This window comes from Kogia breviceps, chromosome 11, assembly GCF_026419965.1.
Source record: "Kogia breviceps isolate mKogBre1 chromosome 11, mKogBre1 haplotype 1, whole genome shotgun sequence".
Taxonomy (NCBI): domain Eukaryota; kingdom Metazoa; phylum Chordata; class Mammalia; order Artiodactyla; family Physeteridae; genus Kogia; species Kogia breviceps.
In genome coordinates this window covers 6,208,156-6,226,651 of record NC_081320.1, presented here as the reverse complement: position 1 = coordinate 6,226,651, position 18,496 = coordinate 6,208,156, and the positions used below count along the sequence as shown (strand labels likewise).

The 18,496-nt window shown below is 42.8% G+C and overlaps 1 protein-coding gene across 7 annotated transcripts in view; it reads left to right on the top strand.

Moving 5' to 3' along the window:
- NPAS2 (neuronal PAS domain protein 2) overlaps window positions 1–18,496 on the top strand; it is a 268,685-nt gene that overhangs the window by 156,565 nt on the left and 93,624 nt on the right. The gene's annotated exons all lie outside the window — the stretch shown is intronic.

Below are 18,496 nucleotides of genomic sequence, written 5' to 3'. Positions count from 1 at the left end.
TCTTAGTTCCCTGACCAGGGATTGATCCCGTGCCCCCTGCGTTGGAAGTGTGGAGTCTTAACTACTGGACCGCCAGGGAGGTCCCCCATCAAGTGGATATTTTGAAGGTAGAGGCCAGTCGGATGTTATCTATCTCGCACGATCAGACCGAGTTGGCCGTGACCACACCAGGCTCTGGGGAAATAAAGATGAATAAGAGGCGTGCCCATGAGGAGGGGCCACGTGAATGGTGGTGATGTGGGTAGGTGACCACCGATCATTAGGCTGCAGGTGACAGGCCCAGCCGTGGTGTCCTGGGGCGACACAGGATGTCCTGTCTCAGGAAGGCCTTGGCTCAGGCCCGGAGCACTAGCCTCCTCCCTCCGGGCTCTGTCCTCTCCGCCGCCGCCACTGTCTGTGCCTGGCAGCTCCCCCCGCCCTCTGACAGCCTCTATCTTTTTCTTTTTTTAAATTTTTTGCATTACGCGGGCCTCTCACTGTCGTGGCCTCTCCCGTTGCGGAGCACAGGCTCCGGACGCGCAGGCGCAGCGGCCACGGCTCACGGGCCCAGCCGCTCCGCGGCACGTGGGATCCTCCCGGACCGGGGCACGAACCCACGTCCCCTGCATCGGCAGGCGGACTCCCAACCACTGCGCCACGAGGGAAGCCCTGACAGCCTCTTAAACACCTACAGGGCTGAAGCGTTTGCCCACCTCCCTTCACAGAGCCCACCTACAGAATCCTCCACTTTCGAATGACGGAGCCCTCCGAAGTCGCCCGGTTCAGCAGCCCCGGGGGTGTCTGTCCTTCCACGTCACCTGGTGCGGGGGCAGCCATGAGAACAGTAAATCCCCAGCCACTCAGACCTATGAGACCTGAATCTCCCCCTGTGGGGCGCACGGGGAGTGTGCACCGGTTGTTAATTTCCCAAATATTTCCTTAAGAATATCAGGGAGCTGGGGCAATGCCGGAGGGGTAGCAAACCAGGTTGGTGTGGAGTGAGGACCGGCACTGGCGGTTCATCACACTCTAAACCTCTACTTTTCCATAGGTTTGCAAATATTCCGTGATAACAAGGTAAACAATAATACGAGGAACTCCCCGGGTTATTCTGGACTAACAGGCCCATCACTTGGCACTGGGGACCATGGCTCCCTTAGGCCACCACCTACAAGGGCTGTAAGAGCCACGTGGGTCCCAAGCAACATGCAAACGAATAGATCAGACGAGACCAAACTGGAACGGAGTCCTTATACCCTCTCTCCCTGGCGGGCTTCCAGCTCTCTGCTCTGGGCCATCTCGCCTCTTGGTTGCCTGCCAGGTCGCTGTGGAGACAGGGCAGGAGGCAGAGGCCTGAGCTGCATTCCTGGCTGGCCCTGTCCTACCTGATGGATTCCAATAAGCCCCTTCACCTCGCTAAGCCTCCACCTTCTCGGCTGCAACACGAGGCTCATCATTTCTGCCCTGCCCTCCTCTCGGGCTATTTTGGGAACAGCCACAAAATACACCAAGAAGCTTTTTATTTTTTAAGTATTAATCGCTGCCCGTATGTGAAGATGCAGGACATTTTCCGTTAACACATTTATAAGCTATTCCCATTAGCAATAACGAAAAGGTCAGTGGTGCCGGCCAGTGGTCACTGGGCGTGTCCTGTGTGCCCTGGTAACTTTCGGGTGCACAGTACAAGGCTAAGTACTTTTCTCTGCATTATCTCATATCAAGTCCTCCACATTCCTCTGAGGTGTGTATCATCGTTATTCCCATTTTACAGGTGAGGAAACTAAGGCCCAATAAGGTTAAGTAGCTTGTCAAACACCCTAAAGCTCTAACAAGTAGCAGAAGTGGAAGATAAATACAGGCTTCCTAAACCTTGGACTCTTGTTCTTATTCTCCAGACCACACACATATCTCTTCACATGAGAACTAATTCGGTCTCTCCGGCAGGTCCAGACCGTGTCCTGATGTGACTTTGAGTCCATAGGAGTTTGGCTTTTGCCATGGCATCATCTTTAATGTCACCCCCAGGCCCACAGTCTTAGCCCTGTCTTTTTACTGCACGGCTTACCTCCAAATCAAGAAGAGGTAAAATGCATGTTTAGGCTCTACCATACTCAGAGATCATCCAATATAGATATGCCAATAAAATCTTGGCTAAAAATTCTTAGAAATCCAATTGTATGCACTTCCTTTCCATTTATTCCCATCCCCATTTGCTGGGCACCCATGCCGCCAAATTGCCTATTTGGAAACCTCCCAGCACAGACACCGGGCAGTGAGGCTGCTTGGACCTCACTCCCCTCCTGTCCTCAGATGGGGAAATGGGTTTTAGAATGTTTAGGAATACCCAGATCTCTTTGCCAGAATAGTAGCAATAATGCAGTATTCTTCCTAACACTTGGGGGGAAAAAAACAAGGACAAAACGAACACAATCCTAAAATTGTATCACTTCCAAAGCCTCTAGCTATGTGGGTTTTATAGCAGCAACATGGGAGGCCCTTCCTCTAATCCCACCTGGAGGTCTGATATGAATTGTTTTCACTCTTGGTGTTTTTGATGAGATTAGAAATGTTTAGCTTCAGATCAGATCTCTCGTTGTCTCCAGAAAACATGAGCTATATTAGACAAGGTTGTCAAAGCTTTGGGGAATTCATGGTTTATTTGGATTGTTTGATCAAGTATTCTAATCCAGGACACGGATCCACTTTCTGCTGTGAATTTCCATGTAAATCCAGTGAGTATTGAGTGCCCTATTGTGTGTACAGGACTATGTGCTTTTTCTTTAGGGAAGATGTAAAAACATGGTCCTTGTACTCCGAAAAGAAACAGTTTGATTGAGAGACATTTGGATCCCTAGATAATGAGGCACAGTTTACCAGTCATAAGCACATTTTTTCTAATTCTGATGTGACACTGTTTGGCGGTGTGTGTGTGTCATCCAGGAAGTAGTGTGGTGTGGCAGGAAGTGCATGGGCTTAGAATCAGACAGTCCCAGCTTTGATTCTTGCCACTTTTACTTTCCATCCTTAGACGAGCTAAAAAAACCTCTCCTAGCCTCAGTTTCCTACTCTGTAAAATGGGGGTGTTGATAGCAGCACCCTCTTCCTAGGGTTATTGCAGGAACTCAGTGGAGCTCAGTATAAGACCCTAGCACAGTGCAGTGTACACAGTGCTAATAAGAAAAGCTAACACTTCCGGGGCACACACTGTGTGTCTGCAGCGTTTTACGTGCATTAACGCTAAACCTCGACATAGGTTATTTTTAGTCGCATTTTACAGTGGAGAAACCGGAGGCTGAGGGGTCACGCAGGCAGGCAGGGGCAGGCAGGGATTCACATTCAGGCATCAGTTCCTAAAGTCTGGGCTCCTGACAACTTCTCATGACATGATTCACCCACGTGCCCACGGGGTAGGGACAGAAAGCACTGGTAAGAATCTTCACTTTCCAAAGAAAGCAAGCTTCTGTAACTGGACAGTATTATAAAATACAGCTCACTCCATTTCTTGATAGAACTGAATGCTAAGAAGAAAGTCTTTCATGTGAGCCCCCTTTAATCCAATATTAAATGGTCAGTTCATTGGCATTAATTAAAATTACATTATCTCTTACCAGTGAAGGTCTATTTCCATAACCTCGTGCATTTTCATGGAGGGAGGGAGGATGGGTGGTGAGTTTAAAATTGTGCTGCCCCTTGCAGGACATTTGGTCCTGTCCAAAATGTCCATGAGACACTTGGTCCATAAGATATTTGGTCCACGCCCAAAGGCCCTTGAAATTTGGTCCTATCCAAAACATCCATGAACATATTTGGTCCATGCCAAATGGTTTTGGACAGGACCAAAATGTCAAGGACCTTTTTGGCATGGACCAGATGTCTCCCTGGAAGTTTTGGATAGGACCAAATTTCAAGGATATTTTGGCGTGGACCAAGCATCTTATGGACCAGATGTCTTATGGATGTTTTGGACAGGACCAAATGTTTGCTAACCATGTCTCCTTTTTTAAAAATCATTGTATAGTTGATTTCCAATGTTGTGTTAGTTTCAGGTGTACAGCAAAGTGACTCAGTTATACATACATATATATCCATAATACATACATATTTTTTTCAGATTTGTTTCCCGTTTTCAGATTCTTTTCCATTTTAGGTTATTACAAGATATTGAGTATAATTCCCTGTGCTATACGGTAAATCCTGTTGTTTATTTTATATATAGTAGTTTGTATATGTTAATTCCAAATTCCTAGTGTATCCCTCCCCCGCTTCCCCTTTGGTAACCGTAAGTTTGTTTTCTGTCTGTGAGTCTGTTTCTGTTCTGTAAATAAGTTCACTTATATCATTTTTGAGATACCACATATAAGTGATATCATATGGTGTTTGTCTTTCTCGTATGACTGACTTCACTTAGTGTGATAACCTCTAACCTTCATCCATGTTGCTGCAAATGGCAAAATTTCATTCTTTTTTGTGGCCTTTTGTCAATAAGGATCAAGAGTGTCAGGCAAGAGTAGCTGCTTCTTGGAGTTCTCTACTGGGCGAGTGCTGGTTCTGAAACACAGGCTAGACCATTATATTATTCTTTGACCCTAATCCTTAGTCTCAACACCAGTGAAATGGTTCAGGCAAGAGGGAGGGGTTAAAACACAACAAATAAGAAGCTTATACATGCAGGTTTTTTAAGAAATTTATTTATTTATGGCTGCGTTGGATCTTCGTTTCTGTGCACGGGTTTTCTCTAGTTGCGGCAAAAGGGGTCTATTCTTCAGTGCGGTGTGCAGGTTTCTCGTTGTGGTGGCTCCTCTTGTTGGGGAGCACGGGCTTCAGTAGTTGTGGCACGCAGGCTCAGTAGTTGTGGCACACAGTCTCAGTAGTTGTGGCTCGTGGGCTCTAGAGTGCAGGCTCAGTAGTTGTGGCACACAGGCTTAGCTGCTCCACAGCATGTGGGATCTTCCTGGACCAGGGCTCGAACCCGTGTCCCCTGGATTGGCAGGCGGATTCTTTTTATTTTATTTATTTATTTATTATTTTGGTATTCGGGCCTCCCAGTGTAGTGGCCTCTCGCGTCGTGGAGCACAGGCTCCGGACGCGCAGGCGCAGCAGCCATGACTCACGGGCCCAGCCTCTCCGCGGCATGTGGGATCCTCCCAGACCGGGGCTCGAACCCGTGTCCCCTGCATTGGCAGGCGGACTCTTAACCACTGTGCCACCATGTGAGTCTCTACGTGCGGTTTTGCAGAAGCAGGCATTGCAGAAGGAAAAGCTTCAGCATTGGGAGGCTGGTTGTTACTTCCGGTTCCTCCTGGGGGTGTTGGTTGATGTGGACCAATGACAGCTGCCGTTCCATCACCCTCGCATCAGGATTGGTTAACTGAGCATGTGAGCAAGTGTAAGACACCGAAGGGGATACGTAGCATTACCCCGCCCTCCAAGAGCTTTTAGGCAAGTTGGAGGCATCCTCCAAGCATAAAGGGGAAAGAACATACCCGAGGGGTCTGTGTTGGGCAGAGCAGAGGATGATCAGAATTTGTGGCTCTGCTTTCTCAGCCGGGTGTCCTTTCGTGGAGCGGGACTTGGTTAAGAGGAGAGACTGACCCCATTGTTTCATTTCTCTGTTGTAAATTATGTAGGTGTAACAGGAAAGGCCGGCCTGCACCGTGAAGGTTGTAGCCCACTTGGAGGACTTCTGCCCTGGGCACACTTGCCGATGCCCCCGTGTCAGGCTCAGTGCGAGTGAAAAAGCCTGGCCCTGGGCAGTGCATGTCGCTGTTCCCAGCTGGAGCCCATGCTAATTTTGCTGTGTTTTTCTTTCTTAGGCTCCTGACTGGGTGTTACCTACATCATCATAAGCCCACACACAGGGAAAAAACGGCAGTAAAAAATTTGAGACTCCTTTCTGTCTGTTTTATTTGGTGATTAAGGCGGCAGCAGGCATTGCGAGAACATAGTGGTATCAGGACACACGATTCATTCCTATTACCCTGTAGTTTCCAGATGAGTGACTCTGCATTCAAAGCAAAGGGGAGGGTAGCAGTATACTTGCAGGCAGAATGCTAATTCTTACTGTGGCCCAGTAAACAGAGATGGGAACGGTGCCTCCTTCTGTTTGGGGCTCTTGGCTTTCACCCTAGTGGGGTCCCTCGGTTGACAAGAAGACTTGTCAGAAGGAGAAGTGTTTTCCTGGTGGGCCTAGAAACTTGGGACTGTCCCAGCTCAGGGAGACCTGGTACCTTCCTGGGGACATCTGAGGCAAAGGGCAATTTCCTAAACTCCCTTTCCATCATTTACATTTTACGTTTCTAATTTTCATTTTATACTGGAGTATAGTGGATGAACAATGTTCAGTTGCAGGTGTACAGCAAAGTGATTCAGTTATACATATACATGTATCTACTCTTTTTTTTTTTGGCTGCATTGGGTCTTGGTTGCTTCGTGTGGGCTTTCTCTAGTTGCGGCGAGCGGGGATTATTCTTCGTTATGGTGCATGGACTTCTCATTTCAGTGGCTTCTCTTGTTGCAGAGCACAGGCTCTAGGCACTTGGGCTTCAGTAGTTGTGGCGTGCAGGCTCAGGAGTTGTGGCTCGCGGGCTCTAGAGCGCAGGCTCAGTAATTGTGGTGCATGGGCTTAGTTGCTTCACGGCATATGGGATCTTCCTGGACCAGGCATCGAACCCGTGTCCCCTGCACTGGCAGGCGGTTTCTTAACCACTGTGCCACCAGGGAAGTGCCGTACCTACTCTTTTTCAAGTTCTTTTCCCATTTAGGTTATTACAGAATATTGAGCAGAGTTCCCTGTGCTATACAGTAGGTTAGGGTTGGTTATCTATTTTATAAATATAGCAGTGTGTACATGTCAACCCCAAACTCCCAGTCTATTTTTTTTCTGAATGCTTTATTTTTTTTTCAATTGGGGTATAATTGATTTACAATGTTGTTAGTTTCAGGTATACAGCAAAGTGAATCTGTTATAAAAATACATATATCCACGCTTTTTTTTAGATTCTTTTCCCATATAGGCCATTACAGAGTATTGAGTAGAGTTCCCTGTGCTATACAATAGGTCCTTATTAGTTATTTACTTCATATATAGTGGTGTGTATGTATCAGTCCCAATCGTCCAATTTATCCGTACCCCCCTTCCCCGCTTATCCCTCAGTAACCATAAGTTTGTTTTCTACATCTGTAACTCTGTTCTGGTTTTGTAGATAAGTTCATTTGTAGCCCTTTCTTAGACTCCACATATAAGCAGTATCATATAATATTTGTCTTTCTCTATCCGACTTACTTCACTCAGTATGATAATCTCTAGGTCCATCCATGTTGCAGCAAATGGCATTATTTCGTTCTTTTTTATGGCTGTGTAATATTCCATTGTATGTACGTACCACATCTTCTTTATTCATCCCGCTGTTGATGGACATTTAGGTTGCTTCCATGTCCTGGCTATTGTGAATAGTGCTGCAGTGAACATTGGGGTACATGTATCTTTTCAAATTATGGTTTTCTCCTGATATATGCCCAGGAGTGGAATTGCTGGATCGTATGGTAGCTCTATTTTCAGTTTTTTAAGGAACCTCCATACTGCTCTCCATAGTGGCTGCACCAGTTTACATTCCCACCAACAGTGTAGGAGGGTTCCCTTTTCTCCACACCCTCTCCAGCATTTATTGTTTGTAGACTTTTTGTTGATGGCCATTCTGACTGGTGTGAGGTTATACCTCATTGTAGTTTTGATTTGCATTTCTCTAATAATTAGTGATGTTGAGCATCTTTTCATGTGCTTTTTAACCATTGTCTTTGGAGAAATGTCTATTTAGATCTTCTGCCCATTTTCTGATTGGGTTGTTTGGTTTTTTTTGATATTGAGCTGCATGAGCTGTTTGTATATTTTGGAGATTAATCCCTTGTCGGTTGCTTCGTTTGCAAATATTTTCTCCCATTCTGAGGGTTTTCTTTTTCATTTTGTTTATGGTTTCCTTCGTTGTGCAAAAGCTTTTAAGTTTAATTGGGTCCCATTTGTTTATTTTTGTTTTTATTTCATTATTCTGGGAGGTGGATTGAAAAAGATCTTGCTGCGATTTATGTCAGAGAGTATTCTCCCTATGTTTTCCTCTAAACGTTTTATAGTATCGGCCTTACATTTAGGTCTTTAATCCATTTTGAGTTTAATTTTGTGTATGGTGTTAAGGGGTGTTCTATTTTCATTCTTTTCCATGTAGCTGTCCAGTTTTCCCAGCACCCCTTATTAAAGAGACTGTCTTTTCTCCATTGTATATTCTTGCCCCCTCTGTCATAGATTAGGTGACCATAAGTGTGTGGGTTTCTCCCCACCTATTTTATTTTATTTATTTTATTTTATTTTATTTTATTTTTTTCGGTATGCAGGCCTCTCACTGTTGTGGCCTCCCGCATTGCGGAGTAGGCTCCGGACGCGCAGGCGTAGCGGCCACGGCTCACGGGCCCGGCCGCTCCGCGGCATGTGGGATCCTCCCGGACCGGGGCACGAACCCGCGTCCCCTGCATCGGCAGGCGGACCCTCAACCACTGCACCACCAGGGAAGCCCTCCCCACCTGTTTTAAATTGAAAAAGGATGCTCAGAAGTCCACCATCTTGAAAATGCAGCCTTCCTTCAGAAAAGTCTAAACATTTCTCTTAGAATTTTGGTAACAAGTTCCTAAGGATTGTGCTCCCATGAAATCCTCCCCCCACCAGGTAAACATTAAGTAAGAATCACTAGGAAGTGAGGCCAGCTTCCCATTTAAGCCTCAGCATTTTCTGATAACCCTGGTTAAGAGTCAAGGTGTCCCCGTCGCATCTCACGAGAGAAGAACAGGCTCAGTGGAGCTCATTCGTGCCCCAAGTGCTTCGTCGGGGCTGTGCAGTAGACAACAGACTGAGTTGCCGGGTGTTTCTGAGATGAGGGTGGCACCAGCCTGACCCATCTTGGTCCCTGTGGGGTGACTCTTCCCCTCCCCCCACCCCGCCACACGGATGACGTTCTCTCTCTCTCTCTCTCTCTCTCTCTCTCTCTCTGTTTTTGTTTTCTCTTCTGATATTCTCTCCTTGAACCAAGCTGCTGAAGGCTCCTGGGTTCGGTGGTGCCCACAAACCCCGCTGCCTTGGTGTGCAGGGATGCTGCATGGTTATGGAAATGAGGAGGGGTGAGCCGGGCCTTAAATGGACCTTGCTTTACGCGAGAGTTTCCCAAAATGTATTCTAGGAAAACTCCAATCCCAGGACGTGCCCTCAAAAACACGTTTGAGCCGTGCTGTTTACTGTTTCCCCCCCTTTTGGAAAGTTTCAGGGCGTCTTAGCACATGAAAGGTACTATGGCTACAATTAGCACATAAGCAAACCAAACCTTGTTCCATTTTATGTCACCCTGCATTGAAAAAAAATTATCTGGAAAATATTTTAAAAAATAGTAACAACAAAACCAACTTCTCTGTCTACAGTCCTTCCCCTTTCTCCAAATAATACTTCATGATTTTCCATGGAAGGCCCTTAGCCCAATACTGTCTTATGCAGTAGGCATGTCAACTTTATTCCCATCATTTTAGGTATGTTTTCTTATACATAAACAATACCAAAACAACACTTGAAAAATCCTGAAATGTTGGGACTTCTCTGGTGGCACAGAGGCTGAGAATCCGCCTACCAATGCAGGGGATACGGGTTCGAGCCCTGGTCCAGGAAGATCCCACATGCCGCGAAGCAACTAAGCCCGTGTGCCATAACTACTGAGCCTGTGCTCTAGAGCCCATGAGCCGCAACCACTGAGCCCACGCATCACAGCTACTGAAGCCCACATGCCTAGAGCCCATGCTCTGCAACAAGAGAAGCCACCACAATGAGAAGTCCGCACATCGCAGTGAAGTTTTTTAAGAAAGAAAAATACTGAAATGTTTGAAGAAGTAAACAAAGTTGATTTATAATCATACCACCTAGAGATACAGACACTGTTAATGTTTTGACATATTTCCCATCATGTTTTTCTACATTTCCATCAAATTCTAACAGGAACACTCTTTTTAAAATTTATTTTATTGAAGTATAGTTGATTTACAGTGTTGTTAATTTCTGCTGTGTAGTAAAGTGACTCAGTTATATGTATATATACATTCTTTTTCATATTCTTTTCCATTATGGTTTATCACCAGATATTGAACATAGTTCCCTGTGTAGGACCTTGTTGTTTATCCATTCTATATATAATAATAGTTTGCATTTGCTAACCCCAAACTCCCACTCCATCCCTCCCCCACCCTCCCATCCCCCTGGCAACCACCAGTCTGTTCTCTGTCTCTGAGTCTCTTTCTGTTTCACAGATAAGTTCATTTGTGTCATATTTTAGATTCCACATCTAAGTGATATCATATGGTATTTGTCTTTCTCTTTCTGACTTACTTAGTATGATAATCTCTAGGTCCATCTGTGTTGCTGCAAATGGCATTATTTCATTCTTTTTATAGCTGAGTAATATTCCATTGTATATGTACCACACCTTCTTTATCCTTTCATCTTTTGATGGACACTTAAGGTGTTTCCATGTCATGGCTATTGTAAATATTTCTGCTATGAACATAGGGGTGCATGTATCACTTTGAATTATAGTTTTGTCTGGATATATGCCCAGGAGTGGGATTGATGGATCATATGGTAACTCTATTTTCAGTTTTCCGAGGAACTTCCATACTGTTTTCGGTAGTGGCTGCACCAATTTACGTAACAGGAATATTCTTTTTTTTTAATTTAAAAAAAATTTTTAATTTTATTTAATTATTTTTTTATACAGCAGGTTCTTATTAGTCATCAATTTTATACACATTAGTGTATACATGTCAATCCCAATCGCCCAATCCATCACACCCCCACCCCCACACCCCCTGCGGTTTTTCCCCCTTGGTGTCCATACGTTTTTTCTCTACATCTGTGTCTCAGCTTCTGCCCTGCAAACCGGTTCATCTGTACCATTTTTCTAGGTTCCACATACATGCGTTAATATACGATATTTGTTTTCTCTTTCTGACTTACTTCACTCTGTATGACAGTCTCTAGATCCATCCACGTCTCCACAAATGACTCAATTTCATTCCTTTTTATGGCTGAGTAATATTCCATTGTATATATGTACCACATCTTCTTTATCCATTCATCTGTCGATGGGCATTTAGGTTGCTTCCATGACCTGGCTATTGTAATGAGTGCTGAAATGAATGTTGGGGTGCATGTGTCTTTTTGAATTATGGTTTTCTCTGGGTATATGCCCAGTAGTGGGATTGCTGGATCATATGGTAATTCTATTTGTAGTTTTTTAAGGAACCTCCATACTGTTCTCCGTAGTGGCTGTATCAATCTGCATGCCCACCAACAGTGCAAGAGGGTTCCCTTTTCTCCACACCCTCTCCAGCATTTGTTGTTTGTAGATTTTTTGATGATGGCCATTTTGACTGGTGTGAGGTGATACCTCATGGTAGTTTTGTTTTGCATTTCTCTAATAATTAGTGATGTTGGGCAGCTTTTCATGTACTTCTTGGCCATCTGTATGTCTTCTTTGGAGAAATGTCTATTTAGGTCTTCTGCCCATTTTTGGATTGGGTTGTTTGTTTCTTTAACATTGAGCTGCATGAGCTGTTTATATATTTTGGAGATTAATCCTTTGTCCATTGATTCGTTTGCAAATATTTTCTTTTTTTTAGGATTTTTTTTTTTAACATCTTTATTGGAGTATAACTGTTTTACAATGGTGAGTTAGTTTCTGCTTTACAACAAAGTGAATCAGTTATACATATACATATGTTCTCATATCTCTTCCCTCCTGCGTCTCCCTCCCTCCCACCCTCCCTATCCCACCCCTCTAGGTGATCACAAAGCACCGAGCTGATCTCCCTGTGCTATGCGGCTGCTTCCCACTAGCTATCTATTTTACATTTGGTAGTGTATATATGTCCATGCCCCTCTCTCACTTTGTCACACCTTACCCTCCCCCCCCCATATCCTCAAGTCCATGCTCTAGTAGGTCTGTGTTTTATTTCCGTCCTACCACTAATCTCTTCATGACATTTTCTTTTCTTAGATTCCATATATATGTGTTAGCATACGGTATTTGTTTTTCTCCTTCTGACTTACTTCACTCTGTATGACAGACTCCAGGTCTATCTACCTCATTACAAATAACTCAGTTTCATTTCCTTTTATGGCTGAGTAATATTCCATTGTATATAGGTGCCACATCTTCTTTTTTTTTTTTTTTTTTTTTGTGGTATGCGGGCCTCTCACTGTTGTGGCCTCTCCCGTTGCGGAGCACAGGCTCCGGACGCGCAGGCTCAGCGGCCATGGCTCACGGGCCCAGCTGCTCCGCGGCATGTGGGATCTTCCCGGACCGGGGCACGAACCCGTATCCCCTGCATCGGCAGGCGGATTCTCAACCACTGCGCCACCAGGGAAGCCCCACATCTTCTTTATCCATTCATCTGTTGATGGACACTTAAGTTGCTTCCATGTCCTTCTATTGTAAATAGAGCTGCAGTGAACATTTTGGCACATGACTCTTTTTGAATTATGGTTTTCTCAGGGTATATGCCCAGTAGTGGGATTGCGGGGTCGTATGGTAGTTCTATTTGTAGTTTTTAAAGGAACCTCCATACTGTTCTCCATAGTGGCTGTATCAATTTACATTCCCACCAGCAGTGCAAGAGGGTTCCCTTTTCTCCACACCCTCTCCAGCATTTATTGTTTCTAGAGTTTTTGATGATGGCCATTCTGACTGGTGTGAGATGATATCTCATTGTAGTTTTGATTTGCATTTCTCTAATGATTAATGATGTTAAGCATTCTTTCATGTGTTTGTTGACAATCTGTATATCTTCTTTGGAGAAATGTCTATTTAGTTCTTCTGCCCATTTTTGGATTGGGTTGTTTGTTTTTTTGTTATTGAGCTACATGAGTTGCTTATAAATTTTGGAGATTGATCTTTGTCAGTTGCTTCATTTGCAAATATTTTCTCCCATTCTGAGGGTTGTCTTTTAGTCTTGTTTATGGTTTCCTTTGCTGTGCAAAATCTTTGAAGTTTCGTTAGGTCCCATTTGTTTATTTTTATTTTTATTTCCATTACTCTAGGAGGTGGATCAAAAAGGATCTTGCTGTGATTTATGTCAAAGAGTGTTCTTCCTATGTTTTCCTCTAAGAGTTTTATAGCGTCTGGTTTTACATTTAGGTCTTTAATCCATTTTGAGTTTATTTTTGTGTATGGTGTTAGGGAGTGTTCTAATTTCATTCTTTTATATGTAGCTGTCCAGTTTTCCCAGCACCACTTACTGAAGAGACTTTCTTTTCTCCATTGTATATCCTTGCCTCCTTTGTCATAGATTAGTTGACCATAGGTGTGTGGGTTTGTTTCTGGGCTTTCTATCTCGTTCCATTGATCTTTGTTTCTGTTCTTATGCCAATACTATATTGTCTTGATTACTGTAGCTTTGTAGTATAGTCTGAAGTCAGGGAGTCGGATTCGTCCAGCTCTGTTTTTTTCCCCTCAAGACTGCTTTGGCTATTCAGGGTCTTTTGTGTCTCCATACAAATTTTAAGATTATCTGTTCTAGTTCTGTAAAAAAAAATGCCATTGGTAATTTGATAGGGATTGCATTGAATCTGTAGATTGCTTTGGGTAGTATAGTCATTTTCACAATATTGATTCTTCCAAGCCAAGAACATGATATATCTCTCCATCTGTTTGCATCATCTTTAATTTCTTTCATCAGTGTCTTACAGTTTTCTGCATACAGGTCTTTTGTCTCATTAGTTAGGTTTATTCCTAGGTATTTTATTCTTTTTGTTGCAGTGGTAAATGGGAGCGTTTCCTTATTTTCTCTTTCATATTTTTCATTGTTAGTGTATAGGAATGCAAGAGATTTCTGTGCATTAATTTTGTATCCTGCAAGTTTACCAAATTCACTGATTAGCTCTAGTAGTTTTCTGGTGGCATTTTTTAGGATTCTCTATGCTTAGTATCATGTCATCTGCAAACAGTGACACTTTTACATCTTCTTTTCCAATTTTTATTCCTTTTCTTTTTCTTCTCTGATTGCCATGGCTAGGACTTCCAAAACTATGTTGAATAATAGTGGTGAGAGTGGACATCCTTGTCTTGTTCCTGATCTTAGAGGAAATGCTTTCAGTTTTTCACCATTGAGAATGATGTTTGCTGTGGGTTTGTCATATATGGCCTTTATTATGTTGAGGTAGGTTCCCCCAATGCCCACTTTCTGAAGAGTTTTTTTTATCATAAATGAGTGTTGAATTTTGTCAAAAGCTTTTTCTGCATCTATTGTGATGATCATATGGTTTTTATTCAATTTGTTAATATGGTGTATCACATTGATTGATTTATGTATATTGAAGAATCCTTGCATCCCTGGGATAAATCCCACTTGATCATGGTGTGTGATCCTTTTAATGTGCTGTTGGATTCTGTTTGCTAGTATTTTGTTGAGGATCTTTGCATCTATATTCATCAGTGATACTGGTCTGTAATTTTCTTTTTTTGTAGTGTCTTTGTCTGGTTTTGGTATCAGGGTGATGGTAGTCTCATAGAATGCATTTGGGAGTGTTCCTTCCTCTGCAGTTTTTTGGAAGAGTTTGAGAAGGATGGGTGTTAGTTCTTCTCTAAGTGTTTGATAGAATTCACCTGTGAAGGCATCTGGTCCTGGGCTTTTGTTTGTTGGAAGATTTAAAATCACAGTTTCAATTTCATTACTTGTGATTGGTCTGTTCATATTTTCTATTTCTTCCTGCTTCAGTCTTGGAAGGTTATACCTTTCTAAGACTTTGTCCATTTCTTCGTGGTTGTCCATTTTATTGGCATAGAGTTGCTTGTAGTAGTCTCTTATGATGCTTTGTATTTCTGCAGTGTTGTAACTTCTCATTTTTCATTTCTAATTTTATTGATTTGAGTCCTCTCCCTCTTTCTCTTGATGAGTCTGGCTAAAGATTTATCAATTTTGTTTATCTTTTCAAAGAACCAGGTTTTAGTTTTATTGATCTTTGCTATTGTTTTTTTGTTTCTATTTCATTTATTTCTTCTCTGAACTTTATGATTTCTTTCCTTCTGCTAACTTTGGGTTTTGTTTGTTCTTCTTTCTCTAGTTCCTTTAGGTGTAAGGTTAGATTGTTTATTTGAGATTTTTATTGTTCCTTGAGGTAGGCTTGTATGACTATAAACTTTCCTCTTAGAACTGCTTTTGCTGCATCCCATAGGTTTTGGATCATCGTGTTTTCATTGTCATTTGTCTCTATGTATTTTTTGATTTCCTCTTTGATTTCTTCAGTGATCTCTTGATTATTTAGTAACGTATTGTTTAACCTCCATGTGTTTGTGTTTTTCACGTTTTTTTCCCAGTATTTCATTTCTAATCTCATAGTGTTGTGGTCAGAAAAGATGCTTGATATGATTTCAGTTTTCTTAAATTTACTGAGGCTTGATTTGTGACCCAAGATGTGATCTATCCTGGAGAATGTCCCATGCGCATTTGAGAAGAAAGTGTAATATGCTGTTTTTGGATGGAAGGTCCTGTAAATATCAATTAAATCTATCAGGTCTATTGTGTCACTTAAAGCTTCTGTTTCCTTATTTATTTTCATTTTGGATAATCTGTCCATTGGTGTAAGTGAGGTGTTAAAGTCCCTCACTATTATTGTGTTACTGTTGATTTCCTCTTTTATAGCTGTTAGCAGTTACCTTATGTATTCAGGTGCTCCTATGTTGGGTGCATATATATTTATAATTGTTATATTTTCTCCTTGGATTGATCCCTTGATCATTATGTAGAGTCCTTCCTTGTCTCTTGTAACATTCTTTATTTTAAAGTCTATTTTATCTTTATAGGAGTATTGCCACTCCAGCTTTCTTTTGATTTCTATTTGCATGGAATATCTTTTTCCATCCCCTCACTTTCAGTCTGTATGTGTCCCTAGGTCTGAAGTGGGTCTCTTGTGGACAGCATATATATCGGTCTTGTTTCTGTATCCATTCAGCAAGCCTGTGTCTTTTGGTTGGAGCATTTAATCCATTCACGTTTAAGGTAATTATCGATATGTGTGTTCCTGTGACCATTTTCTTAATCGTTTTGCGTTTGTTTTTGTAGGTCCTTTTCTTCTCTTGTGTTTCCCACTTAGAGAAATTCCTTTAGCATTTGTTGTAGAGCTGGTTTGGTAGTGCTGAATTCTCTTAGCTTTTGCTTGCCTGTAAAGCTTTTGATTTCTCCATCAAATCTGAATGAGATCCTTGCTGGGTAGAGTCATCTTGGTTGTAGGTTCTTCCCTTTCATCACTTTAAGTATATCATGCCACTCCCTTCTGGCTTGAAGAGTTTCTGCTGAGAAATCAGCTGTTAACCTTATGGGAGTTCCCTTGTATATTATTCGTCGTTTTTCCCTTGTTGCTTTCAGTAATTTTTCTTTGTCTTTAATTTTTGCCAATTTGATTACTATGTGTCTCAGCGTGTTTCTCCTTGGGTTTATCCTGTATGGGACTTGCTGCGTTTCCTGGACTTGGGTGGCTATTTCCTTTCCCATGTTAGGGAAGTTTTCAACTATAACATCTTCAGATATTTTCTCTGGTCCTTTTTTTCTCTCTTCTCCTTCTGGGACCCCTACAATGCTAATGTTGTTGCATTTAATGTTGTCCCAGAGGTCTCTTAGGCTGTCTTCATTTCTTTTCATTCTTTTTTCTTTATTCTGTTCTGCAGCAGTGAATTCCACCATTCTGTCTTCCACGTCACTTATCCGTTCTTCTGCCTCAGTTATTCTGCTATTGATTCCTTCTAGTGTATTTTCATTCCAGTTATTGTGTTGTTCATCTCTGTTTATTTGTTCTTTAATTCTTCTAAATCTTTGTTAAACATCTTGCGTCTTCTTGATCTTTGCCTCCATTCTTTTTCCAAGGTCCTGGATCATCTTCACTATCATTATTCTGAATTATTTTTCTGGAAAGTTGCCTATCTCTACTTCATTTCGTTGTTTTTCTGGGGTTTTATCTTGTTCCTTCATCTGGTACATAGCTCTGTGCCTTTTCATCTTGTCTATCTTTCTGGGAGTGTGGTTTTTGTTCCATGGGCTGCAGGATTGTAGTTCCAGGAATATTTTTATAAGCTCTCAGTTAATGTGGTTGATCAGACTCTTATTTATCCTTCACGGAAGTTCTTTCATGGACAGGACTATCTTCGTGTAGAGGACACTTGAAATTTATGTTGTGTCTGAACGTTGCACGTCACAGTTGTCTCTCTGGACATTGATAATGAGCCCCCACTTGGCATATTTCAGTTCTACATGAAATTTGAGTTCCTTCTACAACCATCCCCTCTGCTTCAGGGGCTACAAAGGACTTTTGTGGAGGCTACAAAAGAAGCAAATCTAATCCAGATAACCTTCTCAGACAGGTTCCTTCTGCTTGCGTTTATAACACTCAGATTTGGGAGGCCTAGTCTGCACTCTTATCAGTTTCTGTCTCATCCTGTAATGTGGCACCAGTTAATCCCTTTAAGACATGTCAGAATTCCCGCCTGGAAGGAATGTGGGCCTCAGTGAGCCTGTGTTTTAAGCATTAGCTATCCTGGGTGTCTGTTGCTGTGTAACAAACCCCTCCAGAATTGACGGGATTGAAGCAAAGACATTTATTTGCTCATGGATCTTCAGGTTGGGTGGGGCTTGGCAGGGAATGCTTGTCCCTGTTCTATGTAGTCTCAGCTAGAGTGGCTCAGAGATGATGGGCAGAGCCATCTGAAGACACACCCCCATGGCTGGCCGTGACATTAGCTGTCAGCTGGCACTGTGGCTTTCCACATGGAGGTGTGACCTCACAACACATGACTGGGTTCGAGGGTGAGCATCATGAGGGAGAACTGGGGGAGGAGGGGGAGCCGTGTGTCCCATTAGTACCTGGTCTTGGAAGTCAGGCAGGGTCACTTCTGCCACATTCAACCCACTAGAAGCAAATCACTAAGGCCAGCCAGCCATTCTCAAAGGGAAAGGAGTTACGACTCAATCTTTCCATGGGGGGAGTTTCAGAGAATTTTTAATTCTCTGGTTTACAATGACCCTATCAACTCTACTCAGTAGTCTGTAATAACCCCTATTGGAAAGGAATCTGAAAAAGAGTGGGTATATGTATAACTGAATCACTTTGCTGTACACCTGAATCTAACACAACATTGTAAATCAACTATACCCCCAATATAAAATAAAAATTAAATTTTAAAAATAATTTTTTTAAGCGACCCTAACAATATCATCACTATTTTACAAGAGGAACCCGAGGCCTGTGGAAGGGGGATTGCCTTGCCCACTCTCTCCTGGTACAGGTGGCAGAACCAGGGTGAGAACTTGAATCTTCTGTCTGATGCCCCTGCAGCTAAGCTGCACTATCCCGATTCTGCTGCTCCCCAAACACTCTTCAGCTTGCAGTGGTGACTGTAAATGTGAAAATCACATGCCTCATCAAATGGCTTTAGCTCCTCACCATGGAGAC